Genomic DNA, 12,560 nt, shown 5'->3' with positions numbered 1-12,560 from the left:
CTATCTATCTATCTATCTATCTATCTATCTATCTATCTATCTATCTACCTACCTATCTATCTATCTATCTATCTATCTATCTATCTATCTATCTATCTATCTATCTGCTTTGGTCAAAGACTAAAAACAAATGGTTAAAAGTAGTCAATAAGAAGCTCCCTTGAGGTCTAAGGAATCCTTTGCTAAAGTCTTAAATCACATTTTTATGAATGCCCCTGAAAAGTGAGGTTCACAGGTGAGTAAGAGATCAATCTTCTTAGGGATAATTTTAACCTATAATTTCCACTGTGTTTTCCTTGCTCTGGATGATTCCAGCAAGTGCTATGAGAGTGTTAAGGTTTGACTCCCAAGTTCATGCAATTGCTGACCCACCACAAAAATTCTTAATAAATGCCTGTCAATGGACCCATTGATTGTTCGGTCAAAAGAAGCCTAAAAGAGAGACATGCCCATATTTTAATAACAATAGAAATTGCCCAAAAGAGATATAATGATGAGAGAGAGGAAATGCCTCAACCAACCTGTAACTTGTGTGAAATGGCTGACCAAGTGAATTTCCTTCCTGAACATGTCCCACACCTGAACAAACTCTCAATATGCAAACTTGTCCTTTGCACTTGTGACATATGTTACTGAATTCAAGGTCTCCCGCCACATATTCCTTATGTGTCTTCCTCAAATACATGATCCTTGGGCTCAAATCTTTGGTCCCCTTGAATGTGCTACATATGTGTTGCCTCCCTATTGGTAGTGGCCTGTGGTGGAATATGCCATATATGTTTTTCAGAGACAGATGAATTTCTTATTATTTTATCTGCTGCTCTATGGAATTGTTCTTCTGCAGAAATAAACTGATTGGCAAAATTTAACATTTTTCTAAGACCTCATGAGCTATGATTTTAAATTATACCCATTTAGTCTAGTGTAACATTTCTAGGGGATCAATGGGTATGGAAGTGGAATATCATAGGCTATGTTAATAAATGGTTCATTGACATAAGGAGGGAGATGAGGTCTTGATCTAAGAGTTTGAAAATACTAAAGTTGATTTCTGTGAGGAGATATGGGAATTTTCTCTGAAGGTTTCAGGTGTCAAAACAATACATTTTCTTGGGACAGTATAAGTAGTTCAGTGATCAATACCCAGCACAGTCTTAGGAAAGACAATTTAGTACTTGGTATCTGAAAGATAGCTTGACACAGAAAAAAAATTACTTAAACCAAATTTAGGTGTTTCAGAACAAATATTCCAGGTTTCCAATGCACAATTCCTAATTAATGTTCATTTATGTTTCTGAATATGCATGAAATTATCATTATTAATTTATTTACTTCTGTTCAAGTTATAACATTGATGACTTCAAAGGTGAGATGTGAAAGAAAGTAAATAGCATTCTCCCTGAGATAATATAGAGATTTCCCATTCACTAATTCACAATTCAGTCCAATTCACTTTCCCTCAGGAAAGAGAGAAGTAGATAAATGTATAAATAAATAGATACACATAAATGAATGAATGGATAGATAGATATGCAAGTAAATGAATGAATATATGAACAAATGTATGAATAGTTTGATAAACAAATAAACATGTTAATGAATGAAATAAATTGATGGATGTGTACATGAGGTAAAGATAGGTAGAGAATACAGGTAGAGCAGAAAGAAAAGGACCCAGAATTTGAACACTCATATCATACTCAAGAAGAGAAGCCAACATTAAGTACATAAAGTTGGCATAGATGGAACTGAATTCTCAGTGAGGTGTAATTCCAACAGTCAATCACATCACCTTTCCTAGGGTAATCTGAATTGTTCCAGTCTGCCTCATGCTATTGGCAGAATGGCACAGGGTATTTTCAACCACAGATTTGGCCATTCTAAGAACATAACCCATAATATAGTATAGCGTTAGGGAACACTAGTGAGAAGGCTACTGATATAAGTGTGTATACTAAAAATTTTCAAGGGTCAGAGTTTGGTTGTTTATTTTTTTTGGGGGGGGGGTAAGGTATTAGCCTGTATGCCCTATCCCCATTATATCCCCATTATATGTGGGGAAGAAAGGAAATCATTATGATACAATTAAAAAATGAAGGAACCAGCTAAGGTTCATTGGGGAAGGAGTTAATCTGTAGATGAAAATATCGACAGAAAAAGGAACTTTTGTCAAAATATGCACCTTGTAGAGCTTACTACTTCAGAGGGCAAGGCTGGTGGTTCACTTGAATACAGCAATTATGAGAAGCAATAGGTCTAAAGCAGTTTTTATGTTCACATTAAGTCTAGCACTGATATTGTGAGCCTACAATAGGATCAAGGAGTTGGATTTGAGATAGAGTCCCTGGTTATTAAAGAAGAAAGGGGTAAACCAGGGCAGGACTGAAAGAAATCAGGTCAAAGTTCTCATGCTGTTCAATAGTAGGATTGGACCTGTGAACAGTTTTTGCATTTCTAGCATTGGTAAGATAGAGAGAGAGATATTCTTTAAAATAATATTAACAAATGGACGTTGTCATTTGTTCCACTGAATAATAAGTTTTTTTTTAAAGCTTCAAGAGGTATATAAATTATAGCTGCTGCTGCTATCACTGATGATGATGGTGGAAATGATGATACGAATGTTATTTTTAGCTTAAAGACCTCTGAAAGCATACACTTTCTTCAGGAAGGGCTTCATCACTCATCTGATAGAACCATAGTATGAGCTTGTTTTATCCCCCCCCCCGTTTTTATTGCTTTTAAGTGGGAGAAATCTACTCATTCCTGAGGTGCTAGAGTCCACTTTGAAATAACTTAATTTCTTAGAACGTGTTTCCTTTCACCAAATTTGAAACTGCTTCTTTGTAACTATTTTGTATCTCTGTTTGTGAACTGAGAGAGGAGGCTGGTACATACAGTAAAAAAGATGGTACATATAGATTCAAGGAACATTTCTCAGAATCTTAACTCCATCACAAAATAATTGTGTGACCTTTACTAAAGCACTTTATTTTTCTGGATTTCTTTCCTTATATACAAAATGAAGAGTTTGGACTGGGTGATTCTAATATCCCAGCTCCAAATCTATGATTTTATACATCAAGAAAAGTACTGTATGTTACACAGTGCATACACCTACAGATTCATCTATAAATATAGATAGATAGATAGATAGATAGATAGATAGATAGATAGATAGATAGATAGATAGATAGATGCACATTCATATATGCATTGCACACATGTAAGTACATGCATATGTGTGTGTTTATATAGAGAATGCTCTTGAGATACTCTTGTACACATTATGGGAACTGATTTGTGTCCTAGGTTCTGAGCAACCGAGGAAAAAGTGTCATGATGTAATCTTTTGCCTCTTGGCTTGCTAAGTTAGGAACATTTATCAGAGAGATTAAGAATTATAGAATTATCAAATTGAAACTGACAAGATTTCCCTCCCCAACCTCAGAGGTCACAGAAGCAGTGATTTTTGAGTTTGCATTAAGGAAAACTCCATTCAGAAGAAAGACGTTTTGAATTATTCACTAGAAGGGTGAGGCCATGCTAGAGGATCAGAGGAAACCAAAGTAGTAGATACAGCCTCCTTTTCATCATCATGGAAAGATGAGCAGGAGAGGTAGTAGTTGCCCTGGGTGCAATTCAGGGGAGGGGGACGGGGTATTGAATGAAAATAAGGTCACAGTGGAAGCATAAGGAAAGAAGAGAAGAAAATTTTGAAAAACCATCTGTATGTGTTTCATCTGTTTTGTGACAGAGTTAAAGTCATAGTGATTAAATTATATGATTTTCTAAATAAACACACAAAATGCAAGGTATCAGCGGTCAAGTCTACTGATAGGTCTTAATAAAAAAGTGTTGGCAGACAAGTGTGTCATGCACTGTCGGGAAGTCCAGCATGCATCTGCAGAAATATGTGCATGTAATGACTTGTTTGCAATATTATAATACATGGGTTATATGATGCAATATTATATCATCAAAATTTCAATGCAAGAAAAAGCACATATTTATAATAACTCATTAAATTTAAGATGCATCATTTCTATATATATATACATATTTATAAAATGATACAAATTTTTCAAAAAACCTTTAAAGGGTTAAGGGTTGAAGAAAATACATTTTCAGCAGTGAATAATTATTTTTTGAAAAGTGTGCAATAGGTCAAACAGTTTTGGGGACCTCTGATCCAGGACTTAAATTCATCCCCTTCCCTGGCTCCATATGACGCAAGACTCTTGGTTGGTGACTTTTGATGGTTAAGGGAAATTGTAACATTACATGAGGTAATAATTGCAAGCAAATGACTTTGCTTGGAAAAAAAAAAGCAAGCAAATGCCTGAAGCATCTGGGTGAGAGATATAAACACTGAGTCCTTGACCCTTTTCACTCCCATCCCTCCACCTGTGGAGGTAAGGTGGCCTTCCATTAATTGCCTCAACATCCAGTTCTAAAGACCCAAGATGGAGATCTCAAAACAGTTTTTCCCTCCAACACTGTTTGCCAAAAAAAAATTCCTGGTCCTTTATGTACTTTAAGTTCTAACTGTCCACCTTCATGTTCACATGGTGTTCACCAGAAACACAGCTGGGCCAATGTGTCTATTTTCAGGCCCAGAATGACTAAAACGATATTGACCGTAATGTAATGGTAGGTGTCATTTTTTTTTTCCAGTTGAGTTGGGTGTGGGGAAGGGCCTTTCATTTTCTGTAGAGAGATAAAAACAAAGCCTATCATGATCATCCCCTATCCTGGTTAAAATGATCCATGTTAAAAAAAAAAAGCCTCCCAAATATCTGAGAAACAGGAACTCCCATTGCTGCTGTTAAAGACAGTAAGATAGATAGTCTTCAGTTCCTATAAATGGTTATTAATTTGGAGTTGTCCTATCAATAACTTCTTACACAATTCTTTATCAGTCTTACAAGTGAGGATGTATGTTATTATTTCTCTAGCTCCAATATGTATAGTCACAAACTCCATCACAAGAAAGAGCTTTTTAAAGTAAGAGCAATATGGTAATTAATGTTTTTTTACATTATATAGTCTGTTTTCTAAGACATATCTCATTGTAATGAATAAAAGGCTACCCAAGCATGTACATATGCGTGCTCACAGAAGAATGTTCACATAAACACACACATACACACAGAGAGACACACTTTAAGATATATAGATTAAAAACATTTGAGATTGTCAAAAAGAATAATTCAGACTCTGAAGTCAATTCTCAAAGAGGAAGACCAGCAATATTATTAACCTGGGATTCACAGACCTTCCTAACGAGATTTGTGGTTAGATTTGTAGAGGGGATGTGATCTTTTTATTTTTCCTTTTTGGAGGTCAATTGGGGTTAACTGACTTACCCAAAGTCACACGCCTAGTAATTGTGTCAAGTGTCTGAGGCCGTATTTGAACTCAGGTCCTCCTGACTCCAAGGCTGGTGCTCTATTTCTTGCACCACCTAGCCACCCCAGGATGTGATCTTGGAAAGGAAAAAAAAAATGATTACCTATTTTCACCACTAAGTCTAATTACTTCCTCAAATTGTGTTTGTATGCATTGAATATTAGTCAGAGAAAGGGACCATATATATCACCAGACTGCCAAAGGGGGTTTATGATGGCAAATGTTTTATGAAGCCTAGGTTGTGTCCTTCCAGGTTATTTTCATTATCGTGGAGTCTGTATTTGAAATTTTAACATACACAGCATTCTTGAATTCTGGGACAACTGACCAAAAATAAAATTATCTACATCCCCAAGCATCTAGCAGTTTACCTAACATCATTGAATATAAAGATGAAATAAATTATTTTCTACATATATATGTGACTACAATTTGCAATGTATGTAGCAAGGCCAAATTTAAAAAAAATGAGAGATTGCTGCAAGTGTTTATTATCTAGTAAAATTTGTTATTTATTTCCACAGATTTGGGGGAAAATGTATTTGATGAGATATTTGGTTTAAATAATAATAATCTTCCTTTATGTACTGACATTAATTGTCAAAGTGTGATTATTTGTTAATGGACCAGTATCTTAGTACATATATTTCTTTTTGTCTCTATTTGCAATAAGAAAATAAGAACTTGAATTTCTCATATAAAATGATAGTAAAAGTTTACAAAACTTGTATAGTCATTTTGGGAAAAGCCTCCAAGAGTATTGTTAAAAAAAAATAGCACAGTTCTTGATATTTAGAATTATTTATACTCTGAAGTCACTTTTTTACTCCAAAACTTCCTCATGGCATTTTTCACCTCTTCATTTCTTACTGTGTAGATAAGTGGATTTAACATGGGTGTGACAAGAGTATAAAATACAGTTACAGTTTTATCTATAATGAATTCAATTACTGGTCACAGATACATGAATATGCAGGGGACAAAGAATAAGATTGTGACAGTGATGGGGGAATTACAAGTAGACAGAGCCTTGCCTTTCCCTGCAGAGCTGTAACTTCTCAAGAAACACAGGATTATGACATAGGAGAACATCAGAACAACAAAACAAATCATTGAAATTAACCCTGCTTTGGCAACAACTAACAGACCAATGAGGAAGGTGTCTGTGCAGGCAAGTTGAATCAAGGGAAAAATGTCAGAGGCAAAGTGATCTTTAACATTGGCCCCACAGAAAGGAAGCCAGACTATGGTGAAGATCTGTCCTATCGAATGCAGGAAGCCCATTGTCCAAACTAATCCAATGAGGGAACTGCCAAGGAGGTGGTTCATTATTGTCATATAGGGCAAGGGTCTGCAGATGGACACATCTGTCAAAGGTCATTACTATGAAGAGGACAATCTTAGAAGTTCCAAGAAAAAGGTCTAGGAAAAGCTGGGCCATTCATGCATTGAAGGGGATGATTTTCTTCTCTCGGAGCAAATCCCCAGGCATTTTGGGGACCATTGATGATGGAGAGAAAGCATCTATCAGAGACAAGAATGCTAGAAAGAAGTACATTGGCAAGACCAGAGTTTGACTGGAAGCAGTAGTGATCACAATGAGCATATTACTCATAACACTGATAATATAAAAGACCAAAAATATAGCAAATATGGCTTTCTGCATCTCAGGATTGCTCTGAGACCCAATAGAACAAATTCAGTGGCATTAATATCAATGATATTTGCCTCTGACATTGATACAGAGAATGAATTCAGTTCTAGGTTCCAGTTATCTCAAGGAAATGTTGATGTTTCTAAATGTAGGAATCTTCTGATGATTTCAAGCATTCTGACCATACTGAGAGATTCCTTTTCACAATACACATTTGAAATAGTCAAGAAGATATATATTATACTGTCTACTTTATATAACTGAATAAAAATCAGTGCTCCAATAGGCATTTATTAAACAACTATATGCTAGATATCAAGGACACAAAGATAGATAAAATATTCTCTGCCCTTGAAAAGATTGCATTTCATAAGAGGCTACATATATATACACAAAATATTTAAATAATACATAGATGTTAATTTTACACAAAATGCATGAGCAGCTGGCTATGCTAAGGCTTGGAAGTTGGAAATGGATTGTTTGCTAATTGCCAGCTGGTATATTATGGTATGACAAGGGGGTGGTGGCATAATTTTTACCAATTAAAAGTATATCATTTGCTTTAAGAAATTTCTTCTGATTTATGGAAATTATATTCCTGTTTTATAACAGAAGGCATAGTAAAAATACTCATTTTCAAAAAAATGACATTTATAAATAGTCTTTTTAAACTATATTTTGATGAAAATTGCATGGTAATAAAGAGGTATTTTATAGCAAATGTTTATGTGGCATTCTCATTCTGATTTAACTAAATTTATCTCATATTTATCTTTGATTTCTATTTATAGCCTGGGGCTCTCTTAGGCACAGGAATTAAAAGAAAACTGCCTACATATTTACTTATGTTCCAGTGTTGTTGACAGCTTGTCCTGAGATTAAATAAAAATACACATGAATGTGAAGGGGATTGTTTTTTTTTCCTCATTATGAAATATGATTGTTTATGCTTATGTCCAATCTACCAAAACAATTAAACTTCACTAAAATTTGGATGAGTTCAGTTAGTTTCCAGTGTATGGAGATAAATAGATTGCTTCAGTAGCAAGCTTTTTTTTAATTTGATAGTAAATTGATCGCTCAACCAATGATGGAAATGAATTTTGAGGTTACAAAACTCTTCAAACCTCCATGTACCCAGCTATACTGCTGTTAGGCTTATAATTCAAATAGATCAAAGAAAAGCAGAAATTAACTATCTACACAAAATCATTTGCGGTAGGTCTTTTTGTAGTTAAAAAAAAGAAAAGTAAAGGGGTACTCTCTTATTGAGGAAGGCTAATCATTTTTGGTGTGGGCATTTAATGGAACATTAGAGTGCCATAAGAAATTATGGAATGAATAGTTTAAAAGAAAACTGGGAGACACTCTCATAATTGATGTAAAGTGAAGTGAACAGAAGGAGGAAAAAAATTGTATTGTTAAATGTATGTGTTGTGGGGGAGGGGAGACTTTGAAATTCTTTAGGATTCTGGTCGATGCAATGATAAAACGTGACTCCACAAGACTGAAGATGAAATATGCTACATGCCAGAGAAGTCATAAATTAATGTTCTAAAGCAATAGCCATGCATTATCAGACTTGGGAATTCATTTTGATGGGTTATAAATATTTATTTATTTGCGGGTTTGTTCATTGGTCTATCTATTTATTTGTTCAGTATGGGGGCTTGTAGAAGTTGCACATTATAAATGTAGATAAAATAAAATAAGTAATATTTATTGTAAAATATTAAATTCAATAAATTTAGTTCTTGTGTGTAGACATAGATATTGAATCACAAGACAGACACTCCAAATTGCTGGTTAGAAACCCAGAATTTCCACAGAATTTTCCAGATAATTTACCTAGCATGTGCAAATTATTTCTATTTCCTTACAATCCATGTCTTTGTAATAAAACAACTAGATAACTGTGAAAAAATGCAATCTACTAATAATAGGGGTATTGATTTAAATTTCAAAGTAATTCAGGGAACAAGTCTAGTCAACTACATGGTGGGACACATCATAGTTAATAGTTCTTTAAATTTTGCTGCACAATAAATAGACATTTGGTGGCCCTATGAGTAATTAATACAAATATTATTGTCCCACTTGTAGAGATGAGAAAAATGAGCGTGTAACAGATTAAATTACTTACCTGTGATGAGACTTCAAAGGCAGAATGGTGACCACTTGAGCAATATATTACAATGAAAATTCCTGTAGGTGTAGATCGTATGTTGACTGTACTAAATGGGTTATGGAGATGCCCTACAACTCACAAATTCTGTGATTCTGTGTGTAATGAAAAATAAGTCCTGGTTTTGACTTCAAATCATAGCTCTCTTTACTGTCTTGCATGTTCATAGTTCTTGTTCAGTCATTTCATATTTGTCTGGCTCATTGTGACCCCATTTAGGGTTTTCTTGGCAAAGATAGCACAATAATTTGTCATTTCCCTCTTCAACTCATTTTATTTTCATCCATCCATCCATCCATTCATTCATTCATTCATTCATTCATTCATTCCTAGATTCATTCATCCATCTACCTATCCATTCATTCATTTCTACAATCATGCATTTATTCATGTCTATTTATGTACCTATCTATTTATCTATCTATCTAGCTATCTATCTATCTATCTATCTATCTACCTATCTATCTATCTCTATCTATCTATCTGCCTGCCTGCCTACCTGCCTGCCTATCTGTCTGTCTGTCTGTCTATTCATTCATCCAGTTTTTAAAATGAGGCAGAGTTTATTTCATCAGGACTGTGGAAAGTAGAGCTGACCCTTGCCACAAGTGTTGCTGCAGCACCCCCTCCTGTCCAAAAGAGGCACTGCTTCACAGTGAGGACCACTGCAGAGGTTTGGTTGTATATATTGCTATACACAGGAGGAAATCAACTCATTTTTGCTTATCAGTCTGGTCTCTGAGTTCTGCTGAGTTCTGTCCTGTGGGGAACATCTCTGCATTGTTCTGAAGTCAATAAAAAGGTGAAAAATGGAACTAGGTCTCCAGACAGGCAACTATTTACTTCCCATCCTCCGGCTTTTTTTTTTTTTTTGGTGGCAACCATTGTGAGGGATAGGGGTGTTGGGGTGTTGTCTGTGACTGAGATGACATCCAGGCCCCCACGGTCAGCCCCTTGATGGCAGCTAAGTGCCTTGGTCCCAGGCCTTTCACCAACACTCTGACATGGATCACTCCCTTCCCTGTGGCTTTGGCTTCTGCAGCAATGCCTGCAGATTGTGCTGCAATCCCTTTGGCCTTTTTTGCATTTTTGAACCCTTTGGTGCCACAAGAAGTCGAGACAAGTGGCTCATTCCTGGAGAGACCACCTGGATATGGGTGTTGTTATATGTTGCTTTAATGTGAGCTGTTGGGATTTCTTCATATGTCTTGCCTCCCCATGTCAAGGAACTCTCCTGACCAGGAACTGGAGGAAAGACACTGAACCTGCTGGGTTTGTGGGCATCCCCCGGCTCTGCTTCTGTTTCTGCCTCTGTCTTCTCCAACCCTTGGGGCCTCAGCGTGCCGGGTGTAGAGCACCTACCTGGAGCAGGGTTCAGTGAGCCAAACTGTGCAGGGGTAAGAAAAGCTGGCCTGAGGTCATCAAGACTTGTGTGGCAGGACATAGCTCCCCGCTGTCCGCCTTCAATTCATTTTATAAATGAGGAAATTGAGGTAAGCAGGCTTCAGTAATTTAAAGAGGGAGACACAGCCAGTAACTGAGTCCAGATTGGAACTCAGGAGCATGATCTTCCTGATTCTATGGCTGGCACTATATTCAGTATTCCGTATAACTGTCCTGTGTAGCCAAAGGAAAATGCCCTATGAGTTCTCTGAATGTCAGTTTATTCATTAAATGAGATACTTTATATAATCCCTCTCATTCTGAAATTTTAGTGTTATGTTACAGCAAGGAATTTTTTGAAATGAGACCTAAGAAGGGGCAGAGCCAGGAATTAACCCCAAACCTTGTAACTCTAAGGACATTTATTGTTGTTTTCCTACCATAACACTTCTCAGCCTTCCACAGAATTGTGGAAGGTCAGATGCTTTCTAAGTTTGCATTTATCTGAGGGGAAGACTGAGCTTAGTAGAATTCTATCTTTGATCATTTAGATAATGATCACATATCAATAAAAATGTCTCTGAGTCATGGCGCCTTGTCAATGGGAACTCCTCATTCAAACAACTTAGAAAGAAAGATCTGTGTCCATTGAAAAAGAAGTGTCAAAAATAGCCCCCAAAGCCATATCTATTCATAGTTAGTACTGGACACCACTCATTGTAATCCATCAACCAATCATCCTGTCTACAATGTGCGCATAAACTCCCTTCATGTTCCAACATTCTTTTACTTGAAAAGAATGGAAGAGTCCATTGCAGTCCCCCCTCACCCCCTTGGGCTTGAGGATATTAATCTATAGATGAGAGAATACAGAGAGAGAGAGTGGAGATAGAGTGAGTGAATACCTCTCAGGTACAAGTACAAAAATGCTAATAAAGCACTTGGGTAACGGGCTGGTTAATAGAAACAAGAAACTACACAAAGTAGCTTTTAAACATTTATTGTGTTGAAGAAATGTGTGTCATTTTTTCCCCCAGTTTTCCCATCCTTAATGAAATACTTAAATTGTAACTTAAAATCCATTATGCTAATTTGAGTGTTTTAATGGACCTTCCAAAAAATGTCTAAATTTAGGAGATGTGTAAGAATCTGTCTCACTTCATTATCCTTAGAGGAAGACCCATGGAGAGAGAGAGCTTGATTAAAGAAACTTCAGTACAATGAGAGCAAATTGCTGTATTGTTGTGTTTTTCTCCCCAATGGTTAGAATGATAGGAAGCCCTGAAATAGATTCCCAAATGATGTGTACGTACTTGCTGTCAGTGTAAATTTCCAGTTATCTTAACTGAAAAATTGTAAAACCTAGTTATATCAAAAATAATAAATGGGTGTATTCCTGAATTCCATTAAAATGCCCCCAGGAAATTTTATTTATCTGCATGTAGGAACTAACCAAGAGCTTAGTCCCTCAACCCTTAACTTATCTTCAATCTCAAATGATATTAAAGTTAAAAAAGAGCATGAAGATTCCACTGCCACCACCCCACCCCCATACAATACACACATTGGACATAAACATCTCTTCAAGGAAGAAAATCATGATTAAATAATGAAGAGAAAAATGATTAAGTTTTTGCATGTCATCAAAATCTACTCAAAAGAAAGTATCAGAATTATTTTTTTTTCAAATCCCTGTTATCTAAAGGACGCCATCATGCCTTTTATCTCCTACATAAGACATTAAACTGCCTTTTCCATTTTCCTCATTTTCTTCAGTCCCTGATAAAGTGGTATTCTTCTCTTTTCCAAAGCTAACCCTTCTACATAATTTCTTGATAAGACTCTCTCCCATTTCTTCTAGGAGTTTTCTGTATTGATCATCCCTTAATTTCCTTTTATCTTCAATTAATCTTTAGAGTCAGT

At 35.9% G+C, this 12,560-nt stretch overlaps 2 pseudogenes; both read right to left on the bottom strand.

Annotated features, from left to right (window-relative positions):
* Positions 1 to 6,210: 6,210 nt before the first annotated feature.
* Positions 6,211 to 7,149, bottom strand: LOC138163320 (olfactory receptor 4C3-like; annotated as a pseudogene).
* Positions 7,150 to 10,089: 2,940 nt separating this feature from the next.
* On the bottom strand, positions 10,090 to 10,726 carry LOC138163319 (small ribosomal subunit protein uS11m pseudogene; annotated as a pseudogene).
* Between the last annotated feature and the right edge of the window lie 1,834 nt (positions 10,727 to 12,560).

The sequence above is a fragment of the Petaurus breviceps genome, unplaced genomic scaffold (genome assembly GCF_028583685.1).
Source record: "Petaurus breviceps papuanus isolate PSGF00001 unplaced genomic scaffold, PetGlider_PUasm1.0 188, whole genome shotgun sequence".
Lineage (NCBI taxonomy): Eukaryota > Metazoa > Chordata > Mammalia > Diprotodontia > Petauridae > Petaurus > Petaurus breviceps.
This window is presented reverse-complemented; position numbering and strand designations above follow the sequence as displayed.